General features: G+C 36.4%; 1 long non-coding RNA gene across 5 annotated transcripts; it reads left to right on the plus strand.

Annotated features, from left to right (window-relative positions):
* On the plus strand, positions 1–24,864 carry LOC310893523. Of its 5 annotated transcripts, none has more exons than XR_014579056.1 (3): positions 1–439; positions 1,307–1,511; positions 10,209–24,864. It is a non-coding gene; the product is annotated as an uncharacterized lncRNA (long non-coding RNA). The 5 variants fall into 5 exon arrangements; XR_014579057.1 differs by lacking the exon at positions 1–439 and adding an exon at positions 502–542; XR_014579058.1 differs by lacking the exon at positions 1–439 and adding an exon at positions 515–575.
* Positions 24,865–25,741: the final 877 nt, after the last annotated feature.

The raw sequence follows: 25,741 nt of genomic DNA on the forward strand, positions 1-25,741 counted from the left end.
TGAAGGATCGGCTAGTGCAAGGAACACAAAAATCAGTTGTGCCAGACTGATATGTGGTTGGCTTTGAGCTTGGAGACTGCAACTATCTTCAAACTTCCAGATCTAGAGGAGCACTTTGGCTGCAGCCTAAAAGCCCTGTGTACATAAGCTCCCCCAAGCCAGACAATCTTCTTCCCATGACCTGCCAGAAAACAGCTGCCCTGGTTTCAGCTAGGATAGAGTTAATTTTCCTCCTCATAGCTGGTAGGGTGCTATCTTTTGGATTAGGATGAAAAGAGTGTTGATAACACACTGATGTTTTAGTTGTTGCAGAGCAGTGCTTAGACTAAGCCAAGGACTTTTCAGCTCCTCGCTCTGTCCTGCCAGCAGGCAGGCTAGGGGTGCCGCAGGAGCTGGGAGGGGACAGACCCAGGACAGCTGACCCAAACTGGCCAAAGGGGTATTCCATACCATCTGACGTCATGCTAAACAATAGATAGGGGTGGCTGGCCGGGGTGGGGGGCCGGCTGCTCGGGGATAGGCTGGGCATCGGTCAGCGGGTGGTGAGCAATTGCATTGTGCATCACTTGTTTCATGTATTTTTGTGTTATTAGTAATACTATTATCTCCCTCCCCTCCCCTCCCCTCCCCTCCCCTCCCCTCCCCTTCCCTTCCCTTCCCTTCCCTTCCCTTCCCTGTCTTAATAAACTCTCTCTGTCTCAACCCACAGGCTTCATTTTCCTATTTCTCTCCCCCATTCCAGAGAAGGAGGGGGAGGGTGAGAGAACGGCTGTGTGGTGCTTAGCTGCCGGCCAGTTTAAACCACAACAGTTATACATGGAGCTAGGCAACTTTTGTCTGATGTGTAAATTGTCTGATGGATGTAGGAATTTTTCCTAACAGATCCATCCCAATATTCCACATACACTCAGAGACTGAAATCATGAATAAGACCTCCCATGAAAGAACAAGAAGTCTTTGGGGAGAGGAAGAGGGCACAGGGAACTGGGGAGAGAAAAAAATGAGTGAGTAAATGAGAGAGATTTTTTTTTGAATTTTTATTAGTGTCAGTAGTCTGTGTAGTTTTGATTTTACTTTGCCATCTATAAACAGTGATTACCTTCTTGAGAATTCTTGTTTTGAATTTCTATTTTACTTCCTGCTGCAGATTGTGTGGCTTTAATGAACAAAACAACAGAGTACTCCTTGGCCCCAACCGTGGAGTTTCAATAAATTAAGGCATGAAGAACTTAACACGCATTTGACCACCCCATCATGCTTTTCACTGTGATCAAAAAGTAAATACACCGGGTCTTTGTTTTCACAGCCCTGGGCCCAATGTGGTTGGCACAACTGGAATCGGTGGTAGCATGGAAATACTGCCAGTCACAGAAGGGGATCTGGCCCTGTTGAAGAACCAAGGACAGAATACTCAACTCCAACACAGTCAGAAGCAATCTGAAGAAACACAAGAGGTACAGGTATCTAGCATCTGGAAAAGATCATGTCTCATAGGCACTTCATGCGAAGAGGTAAATTTGCAATACATGCCAACAGCAAAGCACACCTTTGCAGCAATGAGTGATAAACACATACTGGGCTGTACTAATAAGGCTGGAGGGGAATGTTTATTCTTCTCCAAGTAGGATGTGTGAAACAACTTTAATACAGTGCCTGTCTTGGGCTCCACATTACAAAAAAAAAAAAAAAAAAAAAAGGCAGTGACAAACTGGAGTGAGTGCAGCAGTGTGAGTGTGAGAGTGCAGCTGCCACGACTATCAGGGGGTATGGAGCAGAGAGCATGAGGAGAGATTGAGGGATCTGACTGGATTCAAAAATCTCTTCCTTTCTAAATTATTCAGTAAATCTATAATTCAAATGAAAAGAGATATGATTTAAAAACAAACAAACAAATGAACAAACAAAAAACCACCACCACCACCAGAAAAAAAAAAAAAAAAAAAAAAAAACAGCTCCTGGGGACAAACAAAGGAACTCAGTGTGTACACACATTAGCATTTTTTTTCTGATTAGAGGTTTATTTAGGCAGGTATTTTCTGAACATATACACTTCCTGTGTTTTAGTTCACATTGCAGAGCCACCTGAAAACACATAAATGATAGTATTTTTGGATGACACTAAATTAAATGATAGATAAGCCTTCTGCACGTTAACTGCTAATGAGCGTTCATTCAGTTCACATGACTAGCCCAGATCTAACCTGGAATAATGCCTCAAAATTGCATCCAAGGTGTGTATTGGGTTCTCACAACAACCACATGCTAAATCTAACCCTATTGCATTGTGGCATTTGGAAATTTAGTCTAGACATAGCTTTCGACATTCAGTGATTTAGTAAGTCATATATAATTGGTCAGTTCTATCCAGTCAGCCAGGAAAAGAACCAAAAATCACATAATGGATGTGATTACAAAGGAGAGAATCAATTCAACATCAAGACTGGGAGTTGGTATGGGCAAACAACTAGAATCCCATTAAGCAGCAGGAACAAACTCCAGCCCAGCTGGGGTATTGGAATCATAATTTGTTAAAGCTTTAAATGAAAAAAAAAAAAATACACAAAAACTACAGATAGAAAACTAGGCCCTGGAAAATCAGGACACACAGTACAAAACTAAGAATAAAAAGAAGGATTTTTAAAAAAATAAATAAAAAATAAATAAAAATAAAGTAAAAGAAACATTATGCATTATAGCAGGTACAGATGCAGAAATAGTCTAAAACATGAGTGAAACTAGGACCCAGAATGACAATACTGCTTGAAATAGGGAAGAGGAAAATCTCTAGCTACCTGTGGACCTGCTTTTAGCATGTGATTGCAAGCACAGAACTATAGAAAGGCTATTAGATGTGAATGAACCTGTGGTTGAACAGAAACAATAAGGAACTAAAAGCAGAGAACAGTCACAACTCTTGTTCTTTAAATTTGAACTGACTTTTGGGGCTAGTCATGAAAAAATAGAGGCACTCTTCAAAGAACAGCAGTGTAAAGTTAAAGGAAAAGCAGACAAATTTACACTAAAAATAATTTAAAAAAAAGCAAAACAGAAGTGTGGTAATTATCACTCATCAAAAATTGGTAAAGATCTATTCTGATGGATAATCCCATATTCATCAGTTCTGGATTACTGTGATAAATCTCTATTTCACTCAGTATGTTCTTCCCTAAAAACTAGAGATAACCTTTAATATTCTAGTCATCCTAAAGTAAACAATTTCTGCTCTATTATTTAACTTTATTAATAATTCCATTAAGAAAACTGCTTATAAAAATACTTTTTCCATAATAAAAGCATGGCTTCCGTTTATACTCTGGAACACATCTTAGCATGAAGACTTAGTAATAAAAAACTTGTATAAGCCTCACATCCAAGAGATGTAAATAAAAATGTGAATATGATATGCTATTATATGTTCTTAAATATCAGTGTCTAAACCAACACTAGCAGGCAGAGTTCCTGGAACTGATAAGTATCTAGGGTTAGGGTTAAGGTAAAATTTAGGATTTAAGGAGCGTGAAATTACAGAATACACTGGATGACTGGGATTGCAAAGGAGCTGGAAACAAAACAGAACAACAAACAAAACAAAACTTCAAGTCTACAAAATACTTTCAGTTGTTGGCAATTTTAATGGGATCCCTAGGTGTGGTCAGTATTTGACTTGGGCACTGTCTATTGCTAGTGTTGCAGTTTAGAGAGAGAGAAAGAGCAGAGCCCTTGTGACACGGGGTTTTCCGACTGGCTGCCAAAGCAAGTTGAGGTCAAAATGCTCATAAAGATGCCAAAGGAATCTATTGAAAAGCTGCTGTTTTGAGCACTTTTCTGTGGGAGCCCTAGGTGGGGTGTGCATTGGACCTCGGCACTGTCTAAGGTTAGGGTTAGCGTTGGAGAAAGCACAGACTCCACTTGTGAGTAGGGTTGTGAAAGGGCTGACAAAGGAAGTTGAGGTCTACCAAAAGACTTCTGTTGCAAGCACTGACTGTTTCATGGGAGCCCTAGGTGGGGCAGGTGTTGGACCTGGGTGCTGTCTAGGTCTAAGGTTTGGGTTTACAGAGAGAGGAATCACAGAGCCCCCTATGTGACTGCGGTTTCAAGGAGTCTTTTAAAACATGGTTGAAGTTCACCAAAATCTATCATTTGCCAACACTTTTTCATGGCAGCTACAGGTTGGGTGTTTTTAGACCCGAGCCTTCTCTAGGATTAGAATTAGGGTTTTGAGATAGAGTTGGCCAATTCTGAGCCAATAAGTGATACTTGTTGTGCCTTCCTGATAATTTATTTCATGTAACATAAAATATGCTATGCAACAGCTCTTGGAGATCAGTAAGGAATTTTGAAAATGGTACAAAATCCCAGGTCTTTAAAGACGGAATAGGAAGAGGGGCTTCTAGTGCCGGGCAGATTCCCCTGCAGCTCATGTAAAAGACCATGTTTACACAGGTTGCTCCCCTGCAAGTACCTCTTCAGAGACAATATGCATGCTGTAGCCCTTGGAAAACCCCATGCTGAAGCAGCTGCACATGGCCTGAAGGAAGCTCCAGCTTGTTGAATGCCCATGCAGAAGCAGGTTTCCAACAGGCACTACAGAACACCTCAGAGATGATCTCTTGCTGGAGCAGATTAACTGGCAGGGCTTGTGACCCATATGGGACCTACATTGGAGCAGTCTGGCACTTAAAGGACTTTAAGACATTATATAGGCCTATGCTTGACCAGTTCTTGAAGAAATGCATCTTGTACAAAGTCCATATTAAGTTAGTTCATGAAAGACTATCCCTCGGGATGTACTTTATGCTGGAGTCGGCGAAGAGACTGCAGAGATTTAGCATTATGAATGGACTGTGACTTCCATTCCCCATCCCCCTGTGCCAGCTGGGGAGAGAAGGCTTGAGAAGGGTGGTGGGGACAAGGTGTTTTTAGTTTACCTGTATTTCTGCATTGGGTTTATGTGGCAAGGGCTTGGCAGCACGGGGGCTGCAGGGTTGGTTTCTGGTTCCAACCCTGAAGGTGGAACTTCTTCACAGTAAGGGTGACGAGCACTGGAGCAGGCTGCCCAGGGAGGTTGTGGAGTCTCCCTCTCTGGAGATATTCAAGGCCTGTCTGGATGCCTACCTGGTCAGCCTGCTCTAAGGAACCTGCTTTGGCAGGTTCTTTTGATCTTTCGAGGTCCCTTCCAATCCCTACAATTCTGTGATTCTGTGATATATGGGGGGAAGGTGTTTTTAGTTTGCTTTTATAGTTTCTTACTGCTCTAGCTCGTTAGTAATAGGTAATAAATTATATTAATCTCCCTATACTGAGTCCATTTTGCCTGTGACAATAATTGTTGAGTGATCTCCCTGTCCTTATCTCAACCCACAAGTTTTTTTCACTGTGTCCCTACCCCCATCCCCCCTCCCATCCTGTTCTGTGTGTGGAGTGAGCGAGCAGCTTAGTGGGCACCTGGCAGCCAGCCAAGGTTGACCTTTGACAACCTCTCATGGTTTCAGGACAAGTCCACGTACCACATTTTCTGCAAAGGAGCTTAACACCTATTGCTGGTCCTTGGTTTTCTCTGTACAGGCATAGAAAGATAATTCCCAGAGGACTTTGCATACAGGTGTTTTTGTGTGTGACTTCAACCTTGGGTCCACAAGAGCACCATTTTTACACTCAGGTAGCAGCTGCAAAACTCAAAGTACAGATGCAAGGAAAATTTAAACCATAGAGAACACCTCTGGTGCACCACATCACTAATGTGCTCTTTGCATAAAGGTCAGAAACAAAAATGATTCTCATGCATGTCTAGTTATTACCCATTTTACCCTTTCCCTACATATTTTTTAGTAATAAAAAAGTAAAAATATATCTTCGTACTAAAACCTTTCTAACAAAATTAATCCCGGAATCTAAATCAAAGGATGGCACTATGACAGTATATTCAGTAAAGCTTCAAAAGCCGTGAATGGAGAAATATGCAATTATTTGTTCATTTTTAAAGCATAAATTTATATTTCCATGTATTTGGGGCATGTTATTAATATTTTTTCACCCTAAATATTGACCGAGAAAACAGAATTTGACGTGGAATTGGTAATTTGGCAGAAATGTAATGAGAAGGGGGCCACCAAAATACATGCAACAGCAACTATGACATCCTTTCTTTTGCAAATAGTGAAGTTAGTGGAAGACCAGGCTAACACCTGTGTAGAACACGGAAGGGACATCAAAAACCCAGAATATGAGAACACTGTTTTTGTTTGTTTGTTTGTTTGTTCTTTCTTTTTTCTGATTATCCCTCATTTATTTATTCTCCCAGTAGACCAGGTAAAAGATGGAGGTACAAGAGATGTCTTTGCTGATTTTAACCAACAGGAAATAGATCCCTGGATTTAATTTAAAAGTCTCAGTTCCATTAGAACTTCTTCTATGCTTATTTTTATTGGCATCTTCAAAACTTACAATGCTGATTTATGTATCAACACTGCATCAACTGCAGCCCACAATTCTTGGGCTACAACAAAAGAGCAGTAGCCAGCAAGTCAAGGGAGGTGATTGCCCCACTCTACTCTGCCCTTTTGAGGCCCCACTTGAAGTACTGCGTCCAGGTCTGTGGCCCCCAGGACAAGAAGGATGTTGATCTGTTAGAGTGAATCCAAAGGAGAGCCACAAAGACGATCAAGGGGCTGGAACTCCTCTCCTACATAGAAAGGCTGAGGGAGATGAGGCTGTTCAGACTACAGAAGAAAAAGCTCCAGGGGGACCTCATTGCAACCTTTCAGTACTTGAAGGGGACTTACCTCAAGTACTCACCTTTAGTACTGTGTGCAGTTCTGGGCACCACAGTACAAAAAGGATGTGAAACTGTTGGAGAGTGTCCAGAGGAGGGCTACAAAGATGGTGAAGGGCCTAGAGGGGAAAACGTATGAGGAGCGGTTGAGGTCACTTGGCCTGTTCACCCTGGGAAAGAGGAGTCTGAGGGGAGACCTCATCATGGTCTACAGCTTCCTCACAAGGGGGAGTGGTGGGGCAAGCACCGATCTGTTCTCTTTAGTGACCAGTGATAGGACCCGAGGCAATGGTGTCAAGCTGCAACAAGGGAGGTTCAGGCTGGATATCAGGAAGAGGTTATTCACTGAGAGGGTTGTCACACACTGGAACAGGCTCCCCAGGGAAGTAGTCATGGCACCAAGCCTGTCGCAGTTTAAGAAGCATTTGGACTGTGCTCTTAGTCATATGGTCTGAATTTTTGTGTAGACCTGTGTGGTGCCAGGACTTGGACTTGATGATCCTTATGGGTCCCTTCCAACTCAGGATATTCTCTATTTCTATGATTCTATGATTCTGTGATTATAAAAAAGATGGGGAGCAACTCTTTGTTCAATCGGATAATGACAGGATGAGTGGGAATGATTTTAAAATAAAAGAGGGAAGATTTAGATTAGAGGTTAGGAGGAAATTTTTCATTCAGAGGGTGGTGAAGCACTGGAAGAGGTTGTCCAGAGAGGTTGTGGATGCCCCATCCCTGGAGGTGTTCAAGACCAGGTTAAATGAGGCCCTGAGCAACCTGACTTAGTGGGTGGCGTCCCTGTCCATGGTAGGGGGGTTGGAACTAGATTATCTTTGAGGTCTTTTCCAACCATGACAACCATTCTATGATTCTATGATTCTGTGATAATACACAATACTACTATTGCTCTCTGCAGATGAGAATTGATTTGATGCAATTCTCATTTGTTTTTGAGATTCTCTCTCCCATCAAACAGGCATACAACTTTTACTTTTGTAAAGCATTTGCGTATACAGAAGATGTGTTTGAACTCTATTTCAAGGCAAACTATTTATACAGTCTAAAATAAAAGGATCAAAGTTAAAGGAAAAGAGAGAAATGTTTCTAACTCAGAGAAAAAAAAAAAGAAAAAAAAAAACTATTACAGCTAGAATGACCCCTCAGTAGATTTTGGTTTCTTTATTAAGCTTCAAAATAATGTACTGAATAGTTTGATACCCTGAGTTTTCTTCTTTTTTCTTTTTTGGAAAATACAAGAAAAACGTCAAAGAAAACTATTGTGTTCAGAGACTAGGAGGATGAGAAGCCCAAAAGCAGACTGACTAATTAATTAATTAAATAATTAATTAAAACAGAAAATTAATCAGAATTCCCTGCTTTTTAGAGACCATGATCAAGGTTCAGCCAATCTAATAAGAGGATATTGCATTAAAAAAATGGTAACTTGTGTAAAAGATTAACTGAAGAAAACAACCTAAAACTACACTATATTTTGAAACATTTTCAGAAAATGAAAACTGCTAATTTCTAAGTCTTTATCAAACCAGACATGCAGGCATCTCATTAACCCCTCAAGACATGGCTCTCAAACACTGCTTTAAATTCTTTCCCATAGGGAAGACCGATTGGCCCATGGGGAGGAAAGTTTCCTGTATTTTGGTTTAGGAAATTTATTTATTTTTTCTTAATTATAAGATTTATAAGGACATTAAGAAATACAAAAGACAAGAACTCTAACAAATCAGTTCTCAGTTAGGAGCCTTTCTAGTTCTGACATGAAAGTGATTTGATATCTTGCTTCATTTTCTCTCATCTGTTACACATTCAGACAGCTCTAACAAATTTTTCAGAAGGTACTCTCAATATGTCATGAAATATGTTGTGTTTTTTTTTTCTTGTAATGTATTTAAGAATTATTATGCACTGAGGTAACTTCCTTTTAGGGTAACCTTCTTATATGCAATTTGTAACACATCAGATGCGGAATGTTAGAAACATCTGGACCTCTCCCTCACGTCAAGAAATATATTCTGCTTCCAAAACCTGTATGGAATTGATTAAATATCTCTAATTACAGAACAATCCTATTACTCTTTAGTCTCTAAACAGAAGTTATAACCTGAAAAAGACATTTAGTTACTAGAATTGCACACTGCAGTTCCACGTTACTCCATTTCAAAAGCCACCAGGTATATATGTCTGTTATCTATCCCTAGCCCTAGTCCTTGAGCAAAGAAATATGGCAGCATTTTCAGGCAAAGATTGATAGTGGTATTAATTAGTACTGACACTACTTCAGGTGTGTCAGCAAGTAGTGAATATACGATTCATTGATCTAACAATTTCATGAAATCAACAAAAAATCTCATACTTTGCATTGACATTTTCCAAGCTGCCACAAATACCCTGCAGTATCACTGCAATGTTTCTGAATAAATGTAAGGTGGAAAACAAGTAACAATGTATTCCTACCACAGCCATGACTAAGTGATGAAAGAAGCATTGACTGCTGTAAGCTACCAATCTGCCTGTATCAATTACTTGCCTGCCCAGGAGAGATCAATTCTGCATTTTCAATACCATTGGAGTTTACCAAATGAAAAATAGAAAAAGAAATAATTAGTGTAAAACACTGAAGTTTATCATCATTGCTGATTTATCATACTGTGTGTTTTTCATACAACTGTAAAAAAATATACATATATATTCTCTAGAATGGTTAACTTTGTAAGCCATTGTTCTCTGGCATTGTAAATGATTTTTTTGTTGTTGTTTTGAAATGTAAATAGAAAAAGCATTCTTAGTAGTCATGATACTACCATGCCTGGGTTCATTTTGGTTCAATTATTTCATACTGTATTACAATGCTTTAGTTTAAAATGTGTCTACCCTTGGGGGGATGGGATGAATAGGTATGTTCACAGACAGCCACTGAACTTCAAAGCCTTTAGTAGTCTAAACTGAAACATGGTAATTAAGAACTTAGGTTGTGAAATGCACTAGTTTTCAGTTTGTCTGCTTCTGCTAAAAGGATATTCATCTCTGGGCTAACACGCTATTTTGCCTGAATAGTGCCTCACTAAATCCAAATGGGCTTATCCCCTCCAACTGGTTTAACCGCAAGGTGTTAATTCAGCTGTTAGACATCCCCAGGATTTGCAACATTTGTTTGGGTTGCTCATTGTGCTTGAACCTGCTATCTAATATTTTAATGGTAGTCTGTACCTTTAAATGGGTTTCACTGGAGACCTTTCAATAAACATATAATTGACTTTTGGGATGTTGGCTTGATTTAGGGACAATAAAATTAATTAATTTTGAGTAGCTCAGTGCAACTCAGTTTTGGGAAGAGAGAATCAGTTGGCTTTATTGCTATCATAAAGATGAACACTTTGGTGACCACCAATTAAGCTTTTTTTTTTTTTTTTTTTTCCAGGGTGTAAGTACTTCTTTGTCCTACACATGTAACTCCAGCGGGCTATTGGCCTTGCTCTCCAGATAGAAGGGATCCATTGCCTTTAAATTGTAACATCATGGAGCAATTAAAGAGAAAAAGTCTCTATACTGATAATCTGTTTCCCAATCATTCAGTTTTTCTGATTGAAACTGCAAACAGTGTGTGAAAGAATAGACTAAAGAAGAATGCATAGAAGGAAGTAGGAATAAATACATCCATTACACTGTCTGAACACTTCAATAGTTCTAGAATTTGTCACAAAGTAGGACTGAATTGAAATGATAAATACGAAAGAACAAGACAAGCATGCAATGTGGAAGAATTCCGGCCTTCTCTTGTGTCTTTACCTTACAGTAGGGTTTGTTTTTTGCATTTGTTTTGTAAGCATTATTTTTTACATAATGCTAACTATTTAACAAGTAGGGCCAGACAAAATTCATGTCATATATACTGTGGAGAAATGGAAACAGAATTTGGTAAGTAATTTAGAATATCAGAAAGCGACCTTTTTGATGGGTTTCCAGGTATGTAGAGTCATCATAGATTTGAAGTCTGAATCTGTCTGACACTAATTGTTTGTTCTTATTGTACACCGACTACATGTCAAGTTGCCTAAATTCTCATCAGCTTGTTGCTCTTAAACTTGGGCTGTTTCTGTAGGTTAAATGAATACACCTTATTTTAAAAGACAAGAATTTATTGCAAGTCTAATTGAAACAGTCTAATTAAACAGTTGTTTTCAGCCCAGATTTAACTATTACAGAAAAAGAAAGAAAATATTACTATCACATAAAACGTGCCAACAATATCACAGTTAAAAGTGTTATGCACACTTTTTGGACCTTACCATTGCACCTCTGAGTTCTCAACTTCAGATAACCTCAGTCTTGGGGAATTTTGCATTGGGTGATCCAAAGTCCTTTCTGGAAGGAATTTGATGTTAACAATGAAGATTTCTTCTGCTCCACCCTGGGATCTACTCAGGATTGTTTTTCTACATTTTCTACTACGCATTAGAAATTACTCTTTCTTCACTGCTATGTAATTCCATGATTTAACCCCAAATTTGCTATATATGGTATATATTACATGTTAGCTACTTATTCATTGTTATCCCTGAAATGGTTATACTTAAGTCCCAGGAATGCAATCATTCAATAACCGATATTTAACCACTGGCAAATTATTTAAGTTGTCTGGTAACTTCTTCTGCCTGTGCTTTCAAGACCTCTGCTATAATCTCCTGTAATCCTCTACATTGCATTTTTATTCTAGGGTCATAAATAGTTCATTCCACCCAGCATAACCACTTGCTATTGCTGCCTATTGTTTACAAAGAATTGTTTACATAGCAATAGATGTCATACCATGCAATCAATCAAAGCTAAGCAAAAGCTAAAGGAAATGAGATAACAGTCACCTTGTTAGGACAGCTGTTAAAGCTAAACAAGCTTAAAGAAACTTCCATGTAATCCAAGTCCAGGTAAAGCCTCACAAGCCCTGAGGTTGTCATTTTTAGCATAGCACAAGACTTGTGGGCTGTTGCTGTAAAGGCTGCACCATATTCAGTAAGCTACAAGTCTACAGTCTCTCTCTCTGTCTCTCTCTCTCTCTTTTTTATGTTAGATGTTAATGTTTATCACATATCTCATACCAGGAAAAGGCGGTGCTCTAGGCAGCATTTAGGCTGTTGCCTAAATTTCACAATTAAGATTTCAAATATGAAGTCTGAAAGGATTCTGCAAATTTTCACCATGTTACTATAGGGGCTAATACGAAAATTATTGCATAGGAGTGTTATGACCATACAGAAAGGCTTGTTTATAGTAAAGGGCCTTTTTCATATTCAAATCAATTAGTAACAAATATTGATGTAAGAATATTTTTACCTTACTAGTTAGTCATCATTTGAACATAGCTGTATATGCAAGATCATAAGTATTTGCTCACAGGTTTCAAACTTAAAGTACAAGGGTACTCTATAACCCCAAAAATAGAAGCTCCCCTCAGAGAATTTCACAATATTTGTTAAATCTTCATGCCTTAATAAGCAATGGAAACCTGGCATATACATAGGTGGCTAAAATCATAGATTTAGCATTAAAATACTATTGTATCACTTGTCTTTTTTAACCTAAAAGGAAGTCATGTCTTTTATGATAGAAATTTATTAGCAACTGCCAGCATCCTGTCACATTCAATCTAGTCAGCATTGAAGGGATGCACACCCCACATGGACAATTATTTTCCATCTGTTTTCATCCATCTTGTAGAAGAACAATTTAAGAAGAATAGTTTGAAAACCCAAATAAACTAGCTTTAATAGGCATTTCCTTTGAAAGTTGTTGGAGTAACACACAAGTTCCCACAATCACTAACCTCAAATTACTAGTTCTGTTGGGAATAACAGATGATTTGATCCACAGAGACCAATCAAGGTCTTTCCCTAAACATTAATGTTTACATTTCTATTATTCTATTTTTTTTTCATCCACTAATATATTATATCCACCAACAGTATTTAAAAAATAATAATAATAATAAAAATAAAACATGATAGTTGGATGATATATATGTTCTCACTCAATAAATGTATAGCCCGGGTCAGAACTCTTCAATGGGTGAAAAAACAGATGGCTTCATAAGCATTAATAAATATTTTATATAATATTTTCTGTATTTTCATTTCTTCATTTTCTTTCTTAAGTAAATAACATTTTCTATCACATATCTGTACTGGGTCTGGCTGGAATGTTAACTTTCCCTGCAGCAACCCATACAGTGCTGTGATCTGCACTTGTAGCTAGAACAGGTGTGGTATTACATCAGTGTTGTGTCTGCTGCTGAGCAGCACTGGCACAGCATCAGGACTCTCTCTAACCCTCCTAGAGGGTGGGCAAAAAAGTGAGAAAGGAACATCACCAGGGCAGCTGACCTAAACCAACCAAAGGGATATTCCATACCATTATGATGTCACACTCAGCAATAAAAGGTGGAAAAAGGAAGAAGAGGGAAGGGGTGGGCTCTTGTTGTGAAAACGTCTCTCGTCCCGAACACCGGCTATGTGCGTTGAGGCCCTGCTTCAAGGACATGGTCAAGCACCGCTCATTTGTGGGAAGTAGAGAGTAATTTCTTTCCTCTGCACTTCCACACAGCCTTTACTTGTTTTGTTTTGTTTTGTTTTGTTTTCCCTTTCCCCCTCCCTTTTCCCCTTTCCCTTTTTTCCCTTTAGTTAAATTGTTTAATTAATAATAATCTTTCCTTAATAATTATTATTTTCTCTTTAATTAAATTATCCTTACCTCAACCCGTGAGTTGTTCTTTCCTTTACTTCTTCCCCTCCTCTTCTAAGGAGGGAGAGTGAGAGAGCAGTTGTGGTGAGTTCAGCTGTCTAGCACGGTAAAACCACCACAATATCAGACCTTTTATTGTGTGGAACAGCAAATGCTGTATAGGTTTCTTGGCAGAAGTATTTCACCTCTAGAAGGAATACAAATGAAAGTCCTGAAAGTGGACAAACAATGAAAATATGGCAAAATTCAACTCTTAGTAAAGGATGGCAACTACAACTACAGCTATAGAGGTCCTGTGAAAGGAAAATGTAAAAAAGGGACTATATCAAAGAGGTGAAAATGCCCTAGAGGTGTCCTGGGATTATAGATGTTGCAGCTGCACTGCATGTCGGTGTCCTGGTGCTGGCAGCAGGGGCTGCAGTGCAGCCCCTGTAAGGGGAGGCCCCTGTGAGGAGGGGCTGCCCTTTGCCAGACACATACGGTGCCAGCTGGCTCCAATGAGCAATACTGCAGGGCACTGCTGAGTTTGGCCACCAAGGTGGTGGCACCTCTGGGGAAACAAACTTATGAAAGGAAAAAAAAAAAAAAACACACAACACTGGAGTAAAAGTGGAGAACAGATATGAAACAGTGAGATAGAGCTGAGGGAACATCAACGTTGGAGAAGAAGGAGCTGAAGGAGATGATTCCCTTGCAGCCTGCGGAGAGTACTACAGGGGAGCAGCTATCCATGCTGCAGCTTGCAGAGTACCCCGCCCCAGAGCACAGTAGATTAAAAAGTGCGCAGAGAAAGGAGCACCATATAGAAACTGCCATGTACTGACTGCCACCCCACCACACACACACATTCCCCCCTGCTGCTCAGGGCGGAGTAGAGGAGTCAGGAGTGAAGCTGGGCCTGGGAAAGGGGAAAAGAAAGGCATTGCTTTAATGTATGTCTTTTTGTTTCCCTCTGGACAAATTATTATTTATTTATTTATTTATTTGTTTGTTTTTTAATTGGCAGGAAGTTACATATTGAGTCTGTTTTGCCCACAACAGTGCCATAACTGGAAAATGATCTGCCTGTCTCAACGTGACCCACAACCTTTCTTGCTTGGGTTATTCCTATTTTCTTCCTTTGTTCTTCTGAGTCAGAGACTATGCAAGCAGCTGGGTGGGAGCTGTTAACCATGATTAACCCATCACAGAGGTGAAGGAAATTTAATGTTACTCCATTATGTCCTGTTCAGGTTAATGAACATGAGAAAAGCAATGCTGTAATAAAACAGGTAATACGGGTAATAAAATAATGGCATAGTTCTGTGATGGGAGAAAATGAATATATAAAGATGGCCCAAAACATTCTGGCTAGGATTAAGGTGCATAAGCAGAGGCACTAATTATGTTTAAAGTATAATGGTTCAATTATACAATTTATGGGAAGACCACATTGTTTGCAGCCTTGGACAGAAGGTGTTAGGTGTGTGGGGGCTACAAGGCTTAGTAGGGGATTAGAAGTCCTATTAGAAAAGGTTTCAAGTGGTGAATATGTTTACTCTTCTTTCTTCAAGGATGAAAGAGGACTGTATTACATTGTATAAATGTTTAAAAGGGTCACAAACGAAGACCTTGAGAAAAGTCTGTTCTGATTCTAAGGGATTATTATAGCAGGAAGTCATTGCTCTGAAGCTAGTAAACAGTCTTTCAGAATCAGCAATATACTGGATTGATATGCATGTGGATTTCAAGAAAATGTACAGTTATTGTAATTATTGTAATGATTTTGTTAGGAATGGTAAATATAGCTGAAGATTTAAATTTACTGTTAGCTGGTGAACATTAGGATCATAGAATAGAAGCATATAATCATTTAGAGTGTAAAAGACCTCTAAGATCATCTGTTCCAACCTTTCACCTAGCACTGCCAAGTCCACCATTAAATCATGAAAAGTATAAGGTATGTCTAATGCCTTGTTTTCCATTAATCATGATATTGAATAGCAGATGAATATCTGAATTAAAATTACTTCCATTCTTAGAATATTGGGAAGGTTCTCATAATATAAATTATTTATTTTTGAGTGTTAAAAACTGTATTAATCAGGAACTTTATGGCTATATAAAACACCCATAATTTTATGATCTCTTCCTGCAGAAGAAGTGGTTAAATATGTTTATGAACATGTTAAGTTGACTTCAAAACAGTCTGGCACTACTAAAATTTTCTATGTCTATCTCTGGTGCTTCTATAATTTCACTAAGAAAGTCACACAGTCTGATTTATTTTTGTGCAGGACAAAAAAAAAAATGATGGCAACTAACACAACTTGTTTTATTTCCCTTGTAAATTTGTCCAGATACCTGAGAAAATGTATATTTGTATACAATTTTCTAAGAAGGCCCCAGTAATGTCCATAGCAGTTTTTCAGAACAGTCCAGCAGTGCTGGAATTATTGAACATGACATCTGCTGTAGACCTGTTGGGTCAGCCCAGCAGACTTTGCAAATGCATTTTGCTGTTCATCTGATAGACAATAGATTCATGTGTGTGTTCTATCCACAGATGAAGTCAAAACATAATTACAAAGAAATGGGTATTGAAAGTGATCAGAAAAAAAACTCTATTCTTGAAAATACCTCAAAAAGTGTATTCTCTCACACACACACACAAAAAAAAAGTAGTACAAGTAAGTACTAAAAAAGTCAGAAACCTGTGTTGTTTTTTTTCTCACTTTTTCCTTGATGTAATTTAGTAGTAAAAGTAAAATATAACAAAAAAACACTTTTTTTTGCACTCCATTGTTCAGAGTGCATTGATTCCATAAATTTGAGCACCCTGTACAAAACAATTTTAGTCATATTTTAGCTGACTATATTGTGCAGTGCTCTAATAAATGTGCATGTGTGTGAATTACAAGTGGACTTTACTGGGTATTATAAAAATACAAATGAAATAACCCTTAGACTTTTATTATTCATTCTCACAAATATATTCAGTTAAATATTTGTGTTATCTGGGCTATGAATGCCTTCTATACTCAATGAAGGAGGGGAAAGCACCCTGTGTACTCTACCCCTATTTTCTGAACTAATTTAAGAATAGGTTTCTGTCTTGTTATTTTAACATAAATACATTCAGGGTGGTACAACAGACTTATATAATCTTTTCAAATAAAAACAGAAATTACAAAATATCTTAGTTCAAGCTGCTGTGTTGTAGATTGAATGGAAAAATGTGCTCTGAAAATACTAAGAACTCAGTCACTGATGACTTGCACTGTTCTTAAAAATCATCTATAATGCTTTACTGTGATTTATGTAAAGATAGCATACACATAATCAAAAAAAAAAAAAAAGCATATCCTTTTCATCTTCAGAACCCTTTTCTACAATCACAAATTTTTTTTTCAGAATTACTTTAATACTCACAATGGAATGCAGCATCTGCCTAAGTAGATGTAGAATAAGACATCAAGTTCAGCTGGTATCAAAACCCTTTAGAATCCTTGTAGTATATAGAAATAATCTGCAATTCCTTTTGGCTTTACTAAAATTGAAATTGTGCTTTTAATTCTTAGAATCATAGACTCACAGAATTGGAAAATATCCTGAGCTGGAAGGGACCCACGAGGGTTATTGAGTCCAATTCTTGACTCCACACAAGTCTACCTTTGAGTTAAACCACGTGTCTATGAGCATTGTCCAAATGCTGTTTGGGCTTGAGGTAATGACCACATCCCTGGGGAGCCTGTTCCATTGCTTGATCACCTTCTTGGTAAAAAAATAAATAAATAATAATAATAATAATAAAAAATCTTCATATCCAATTGGAACTTCCCCTGCCACGTTTTTAAGCCATTCCCTCATGCCCTACCTGGTCACCGGAGATAAGAGATCAGCACTTTGGTCTCTACTCCCCTTCATGGGGAAGTGTTAGACAACAATGAAGTCAGTCCTCAGCCTCTCCCAAACTGAAGAAACCAAGGATCCTCATATATCATGCCCACTAGTGTGGTTTCTATTTATTTTTTTATTATTTTTTTTCACCATCTTTGTTGCCCTCCTTTGAACACATTCTAATATTTTGTTATCCTTATATTGTGGAGCCCAAGACTGCACAATAGAATCAAGAGACGATATTGCTGGTCACAGTTAATGATTTGCTGGGAATTAAAAAGCCTCTTAATAATCATTCTTAATCAGAAGCTAGAAATATATATCCTGAATTCTGCATACAAGCTAGAAAGAAGAACAAATAATTGCCTTCTCTGTAAATGATGATGAGACTGACCTGAGCCATGTTTAAAAAACATTGAAATTGCCAGACAAAAGAGATATTTCAAGACTATAAATTGAGGTTTTTAGACTAAACTATATATAACATATTAAAGTTATATTACTTTTGCAAAGTCATTCTCACTTATGTAACACACTGTATATATACATATATTTTTCATATATTACAATGTATTAATTTCACTTTAAGTGAGACATTCTGTAAAAAGTAATAATTTTTTTTGTTTTCAGTTTTTCATTGAATAAACTATTATTCAATCAGTTCTGCTTACAAGACAGGACATCAACAGATAACTAAAGAATGCTTGATGATATTAAGACTGCATTTTTTGTTAAGGCCTCTTGAATGTTTGATAACATGAAGATTAAATTTCTTGTTAAGGCATTTTGTGCTGATGAGCTGAGGCAGAGATCTACCCTTTTCAGCCAGAAGACATTTCAGTTTCATTAAATTACTTAATCCATTCTGATACAGGGAGGGATTAATTTTCAAATAACTTCCATAGGTTTTACCTGTGATATCCTTTTTAATGAAAAACCCCAAAATGGAAATTATCAACCCTGATTTTTTTTTTTATGTAAAGGTCTAATTTATCCTGAGAATTTTCATGTGACAGGAAAAAATAAAACCAAAACTGCACCGTTTTCTGTAGTAAAACAGCTTTTAAAAAAGTTTCACTCAATCCTGTCCACTACTACCATATTCATGTTCATTCTAGTGATGTTATGGATCTCCCTGAGGTTTATATTCTACCCATCTTACATTGCTGAATCCATTTAATCACAAAAACAAGGCTTAGTTTTTGACATCAATTTTAATTTACAGGCACTTTTCAAAGCCTCCTGCTCTCAGATCAGCCTTATTCATTTTCTACTTGTTATATTCTTGAAATTGTATGTGTGATACCTTAAGCTTTTTAATGTTAGATTTCATTTGTCATGTGTGAAGCCAATTATACAGTTGACTCTTATCTATCTGAACTCCTTTTGATGCATGCAGTCTTTGCTTACTACTTCCTCAAAGTTCTGAATGATCAGAAAATTCCACAAGTTGTTACCTGTTTTTTCTGCCAGGAAATTTATACATAATTAGAGGATTTGAGCAATGATTTTCTATCATGTGTTTGACATATTTCTTCCATGTACCACTACCTACTTGGATCTTCACTAATGAACAGTGCAACTTCCCATTTGTGCCAAAAAAAGTCTTCATATGATATTTTTAAAATCAGCTTTTCATCCTTTGTCCTTTTTCACTCTGGCTGCCAAAGCAAAGCAAAACATGTTGCTATAATTTACCAAAGGATTAAGAAAATCCCAGTAAATGTTCTCGTCTCAGCTACCATTGTCATCATTTCTTATCTCTTTCAAAAAGGTAAAGAGGTTGGTTAGGCAATATGTTCCTTTTTCTATATTCATTTGGGAGATCTGTTATCTCATTACTGCACAGGTGTTCTTTTGTGCTATTGCTCAATATACCTTATTAGTTTGCTTACTCTAGAGAAAAAATGCCCTAGTTTAAAAAATTGGTAGATGTTAACATGGATGAAAAAAATTAAATAAAAAATGCAAGACCTAGTAAAGAAATGAGTTTCTGTAAAACCCTCAATTTGTCCCTGGTTTGCAATGACATTTTTTTCCCTGTAATTTTAAACTAGCAGGACTAATCAAATACTGGGTAGGAGAGTAATAGCCACTAAAGTCAAATGACCCACATTGGACAAAAAAACTACTTATAGGTACTCATATTTTGTTTTCAAATTCTGACTTGTGTATAAAATAAAGCATATGATCTGTGAACCAAACTATACCTGCTTCTACTCTTTTAAAACCTTGAGCTATTCTATTGATCTAAACCTACAGACTTGAGTTTCAGTTTACATTTACTGAGAACTGAAAGTGGAAGGAGAAAGAATCTGCATAGCAAGAATTGCCTGCAACTTCCACTGTAAAGACATGCTCTTAATGGAATTTTCTATATTATGAAGTTTGACTATACAATTCACAGATCTTATTAAGTAAAGGCTAGATGTGCAAGAGCCATGTGAAGAATTTAATGGTAAATGCACTATATATTTCATTTTGACAACAAAAATATCATAAGATCAGGAAAGACTCACTTTTTTTTTTTTTAAAAAAAAAAAAAAAGCTACTCTACAGAAAGTGAGTTGAACTTGAGCTTTCCAATATGGATGAACAAATACATGAGTAAGCTATTACCGTCATAGGGATTGAATAATCCCTGAGAAATGGTTCAGCCAGCCCTAAATCTCTTTTTCCCAATAATGAGTTTGTACTCTGATTGGAAATAATATATTATTTGAAAATAGTTTAAAGAGGAATAATTCGTTAGGCATATTACTCCAGTTTGTTTTCCCTGTCTTCCCTCTCTTTTGATTTCTTCTTTCTTACTATTTGCAATACGTGATTTCATTGATTTCATTACGTATTTCGGTACATTTTGTACAAACTTGGAGTCTCAGTTTAAAGGGCCTTTGGATAATTATATAACACAGATAATTATATGTTATAAAGATCATTATACCATGGCTGTACACGAACTGGCTTTTTGGCATTTTCTGTTATGTTTCTAGTCATACAAATATACAACTTTTAGACTAGCAAAGCTCATTTTTAGTGTGTAGAGTATGTTACTAGCCATAGGGAGGGTCAAAGATGGCTATGACTATTACAGTATTAGGAGTGGGAAGGCAATAATAAATTTACATTTTACTCATCTGTTGCATTTCAAAAGTTTTCTACAACTTTGAAACTTAAAAAGATAAGAGTCGCTGAGGGGGGTTGTTCTCAGTAAACAAGATTCATGACTTTTATGTGGGAAAAGAATGGTACAAAAGGAGTTAGGGAGAAAAAATGTAAAAGTAAGATACATTTCTATCAGCTCTACCTTACTCAAATTTTCTGAGAAATTATACAGATAACTTTGTTTATTGACCCAAAGGATAGTGTTATCACCCTGTCAAGATATCATCCAGTAAATTCAGAAAATTTGAGTGAAACCCACGTTTAGAAAAACATGGTGGTGAAGATATGTCTGTTGATCTCTCCCAGCTGGATATGTGAAATAGGTTTTGGAAATGAGATTTCTATTGAGAGGACTGAACGCTCTCGGTAGTGTACTAGTGACATTAACCTATGGATGCTGGAGAAAACAAAGCAATAACTTCAGAAGTCCAAATCAGAATCACTGTTGAAAGCAATCCCGGGCTGTAAAAAATAAGAAAGAAAAAAAAAAAAGAATCAGGGCCTGGGATGTTTATGAAGCAACATTTGTTTTCTAAGGTTTGTGTATGTTTGTGTCCTTTTATATATTTCTTTGCATACTAATATAAACTAACCTTACTATTCAATCTTAATATGAATTCCATACTCACAATCATTTCTTCTGAGGTCTCACAAGCCTTCTGTGTTCCCTCCATAACTTTCCCAAGATAGCAGGGCCCATATCAGACAAAACTTATGAAAACAGCAAAAGGTTTATTCAGATGTTATTGGATTATATGAGATGCCTGTAATAATTTAGACCAATGGACAAAAAGCATTATTGAGAGAGGCAGAGAGAGGAGAGAGGCATCACTAGTGTCTCATCTTAGGGGACTAATGAATAAAAAGACATTTGTGAAAATTATTGTTCTTCATGTAATGCAAACAGAGAAGGCTGGAAAAACAAACAGTGACAGTATGGTAGATTGAGTCATATTTAATAATTACTTTCTGAAAATAAAACAAAATGAGAACTAAACAAATGCCTAAAAAGAAATTCGGGGAAAAAAAAATGTAAGCCATATTACTATGGCTTTTCACTATGATTGCTCTACTACTAGTATTTACTGTCATTGGAATAACTGCCTCTTTTAATCATCAAAATGATTAGGTGTGTTAGGACAATCCTTTTTCTTAAGACAAGTTTCTTAAAAATAAGAGTATTTGTGGAACTTCCTGAAGTTCTTCTATAAAGGTAACTATTAGATGTACTAAACAAACAAAAAAAAGAAACAAACCACAAGTTATTTTTCCATCATTATTTATTGACCTAGCAGTCTATGCTTATCAGGAATTTTGGTTAACTTGATTAAAGGGACCTCAGAAAAGATTGCCTCTCAAAGAATTTTTAAAATTTTGTGAAATTGTAAGGTATATTTTTTTAAAAAAATGTACATTTTAATAGGAATCTCTCTCCTAGAAGAGACCTCCTGCCATCCAGGAATGTCTATGAAAATAATTTATCTCCATATTATACCAAATCTTCATCCACATATGAACAGGGCAGCTATTTTATTTTATTTTATTTTATTTTATTTTATTTTATTTTATTTTATTTTATTTTATTTTATTAATACCAAAAAAATCATAGAGCCTAAAGGCAAAATATTCTCTGTTTTGCATACCATCATTCAACTTCAATACTCACTCAAAAGCTAATTTAGTATTCCCATGTCTCAATAAATGTATAGTTACCATTCATGGAACCGAGGCATTACTGCTTCACTAATAAAAAGTTATGTTTCTTCTTTTAAAGATATGATAACAAGTTACCACAGCTTCCAGTATAACAAAATACATTTTGATGTGTTAAATAGTAAATATTCCCAAAGCAAAATCACACAGATAAATCAACCATTTCTGGTTTGACTGTGTTTAAAATATAAAGCATATACTAGCCTAGTAAAATAACATAAAATGAACAATGAAGTCTCTTCTGACTTCAACTTCCTGACTTTTGACTTCATTGAACATAGTTTTCAACCTTTACAGGTTGCTGTAGCAACCTATAGCAGCCAGCTGCAGTTTGACTTTCCTTCCATGCTAAATTTCATATTTGCAGTAATGGTTTTGTAAATGAATTCCTGACCTTTATCTGAAGAAAAATAGGTTCTGCCAAACATTAATACTTGTAGTACCTTGAGATATCCCTGATTCATATCATTTATTTAGGGGTTGTTTCTGTCTGCTAGTAGCATGTGCTCTTTCCTGTACGAATATGTTCTCATGAGGGTCAAAATACAGTGACTAATGTCAAAATTCTTTCACAGAGCCTTAAATTAAGTTTTGTTTTGTTTGGTTTAATTTATAATCAGTCTGTACTACTATAAAAATTCAAGCGATTGGTCCAAAGGGGCTTGGTGTTACCACTGTTCATATATGTTTGAAGAAAACAAAACATTTTTCCTGGGGTTACTTCTCATTTTATATAATTCTGAGCTCTACTGTGTGTTAATAAATCACCTTTTACTTAAGAGCATTGCGCTTCACAGACTTTGTAGTTCTCTTATAATCAATGAGGAGAGTGGGGCACAGGACAGTGAGGATCACTTGTTCAAGGTGTGCTCTGTGCAGCAAATGGAGGGAAATACTGCAACACTCTGTAAAGGAAAGGGCATTACTTCTGTGAGCAGTTGTGACTTTTCTAGACTGGTGAAGGACTAAATAGTCTATCAATAAAAAGATTGTGTTTGGTTGAAAAGACAACTAAATCTAGCTTTGCACTCTGCTGCTGCTCCTCAGAAATTACTCTGCCCTCACCTTATCCTGAAACATTGCTGAGCTCTCAGCAGTAAGTTGCCTCTGCACAGGGACAATCTTCTTTTAAAGGCAGGAGTGAAAGTTACATTTAGGAAGTATGTGCTTCATATCAGATAAGACTTCAGGTTGTAGCTTCTACTCCTAATGACTCAGTTCTGAAGTCATTCATTTTTTCTTTACAGTTTCTAACACTTTCTCTCATTGTCTTTCATCTTCTACTCCCAAAGCCCTTATTGTGGCAAAAATGTTTATTTCTCACAGTGCCATTGCTGCCAGCATGAAAAAAAACAGGCTTGTGGATTACAAGTATCTATCTTTATTTAAGAAAAATTACTAGCTTGTAAAATATATATATTTTTTTTATTTGTAGCCATAGTTATTCATATTTTCTCCCTGTTGTGGATTGCTGATGTATGGAGACAATGCTTATTGTTGAGTGAAGCAAATACACCTGGACTGCCAGCAGCTCTAGGGAGCTCATGTTTTATTGACTAGAGAAACTAGATGGGTGCTATTATTTTTTGTCTGTACCTTTTAAATTGATGTCATAGACACCAATTCATTTGCACTTGCTTGAACTGCCTCTGCATTCTAAGAGTTCTGAATTGTATTTGTTTTCCAGATTCTGTAGCAGCCACCCATTTTGAAAATGAACAAGTTCAGTTTTTCTCTGAAATGGTGAAAAAAAATCTCTAAAGGTCTCTAATTCTTACTGTGTGCTTTTAATATACAGTAAAACATACTGAGATTTTTTTGGGAAAATATTTCCATTAAGAATCAGATGATAATAATTTTCATTAATGTGGAAGAAAAATAAAAACTCTTTAGAATAAAACATATATTAATATTGAGTACTTCTAGCTTTATGTATAAAAACTGTTATCACTACTAAATATGCTTGCTTTTAAATTGCAGTGACCTAAACTTTCAGAAAGACATAAATCATTCTAATGGTACATTTGATTTTTTAGTAACAGATTTATTTATTGATTGATTGATTAATTCTATCAGGAGAGTATTTCATTCTAAAAAGACTAAAGAGCAGGGAACGGCTGATTTTGCCTTCCTCTACTGCAAACCATCAGAACACCTCATGTAGAAAAGTGTGATTTCCTGACTTTTGCAGTTTTAACAATGGATTCCTAGGGAGAATTAGGGGAAATAAGTTAATTTAGAAACCATAAGTTTACCATAAGATTTTGACGCCCTGAGTCTTTTAAAGATGGGATAAAAATAGGTGTTAACAGGGTGAAATGGAAAGAAAGAAAGCAATTTAAGAAGCAATTTTTTACTGTCTAGTCAAGTCATATGACTTTATGGAAACTATATAAAAGTTATTGTTCTTCAAAGGATAATAAGTATACCCTTACTTTGATGCCAGCTGTTTCATGGAATAATTCCCACATGATATAAAACCTGTGTTGTTTTGTGTGTGTTTCTCTGTTTGCTGTTGTTTTTCTCATTAGTGTTATTATAACATTAGCAAAGTCTGAGAAAGTGAAAAGAATTTAAAATCTGTGGAGTTAAATATTGTCTTCAGCAACACTTGTAGAATATAGAGGTGTTGATTTTTTCTTTTCTTTTTTCTTTTTTTAAATGCTTTTTTTTCCAACAAATGTTTCTATTTCTACTTTCCAATTTCTATATTCTTGCAAATTTATTTTATTACAGAGTTTTAAAACTGAACACATTGATAACAGTAGATTTTTGAACTATAAACTCAATGTAAAATGTGGAAAAAAATGCTTCTGAATAGAAAGCAGGGCATTTTGTTATGAGCAGATTTAAATATACATAAATGTCATTTTTTTTGTTAATATGTGTTTCATTGACTGATTGATGCTGGAAATAAATGTGATATTTTCAGTGTTACATTTGAGTGCTCTAATCTCCACTAAATCTTTTTTTCCTAGGTGTCACCTCCAAGACAATGATTAATGACATACTAATAAAGTTCACTTTGGCAGTCTAAAACTAAAATGTCATTTCTATTGGGTATGAATAATTTTCAGCTAAATAGAGCCTTGAATCAGCACCATGATGTTCTTTGTTTAAGGACTGTATTTTTAAAATGTTTTAATACAGCTGAAAGTGAAAAAAAAAAATATGGATAGAGTTATCTGCATGATAAAGTGATGTTTTTGTTGGCTGATTCTCCTTTTAGTCTTAGAAATAAATTAACCATTATCAATCATTAAGTATAATCAGGTTTACAAATCAGTCTACAGTGCTGTTAGCCAATCAAAAAATGAGAGCACTAATTCCTGTCCTCATACTAATACATAAATTCTCTTGTCTAGTTGCATGCCTAGCATGAAAATAGAAAACAGAAATCAGACTCTAATATTGTTTCCTAACTGGAAACATTAACAGCTGCACACAGTGAGCAACTGCAAT

Source organism: Anser anser (genome assembly GCF_964211835.1).
Source record: "Anser anser genome assembly, chromosome: 2".
Taxonomy (NCBI): Eukaryota; Metazoa; Chordata; class Aves; order Anseriformes; family Anatidae; genus Anser; species Anser anser.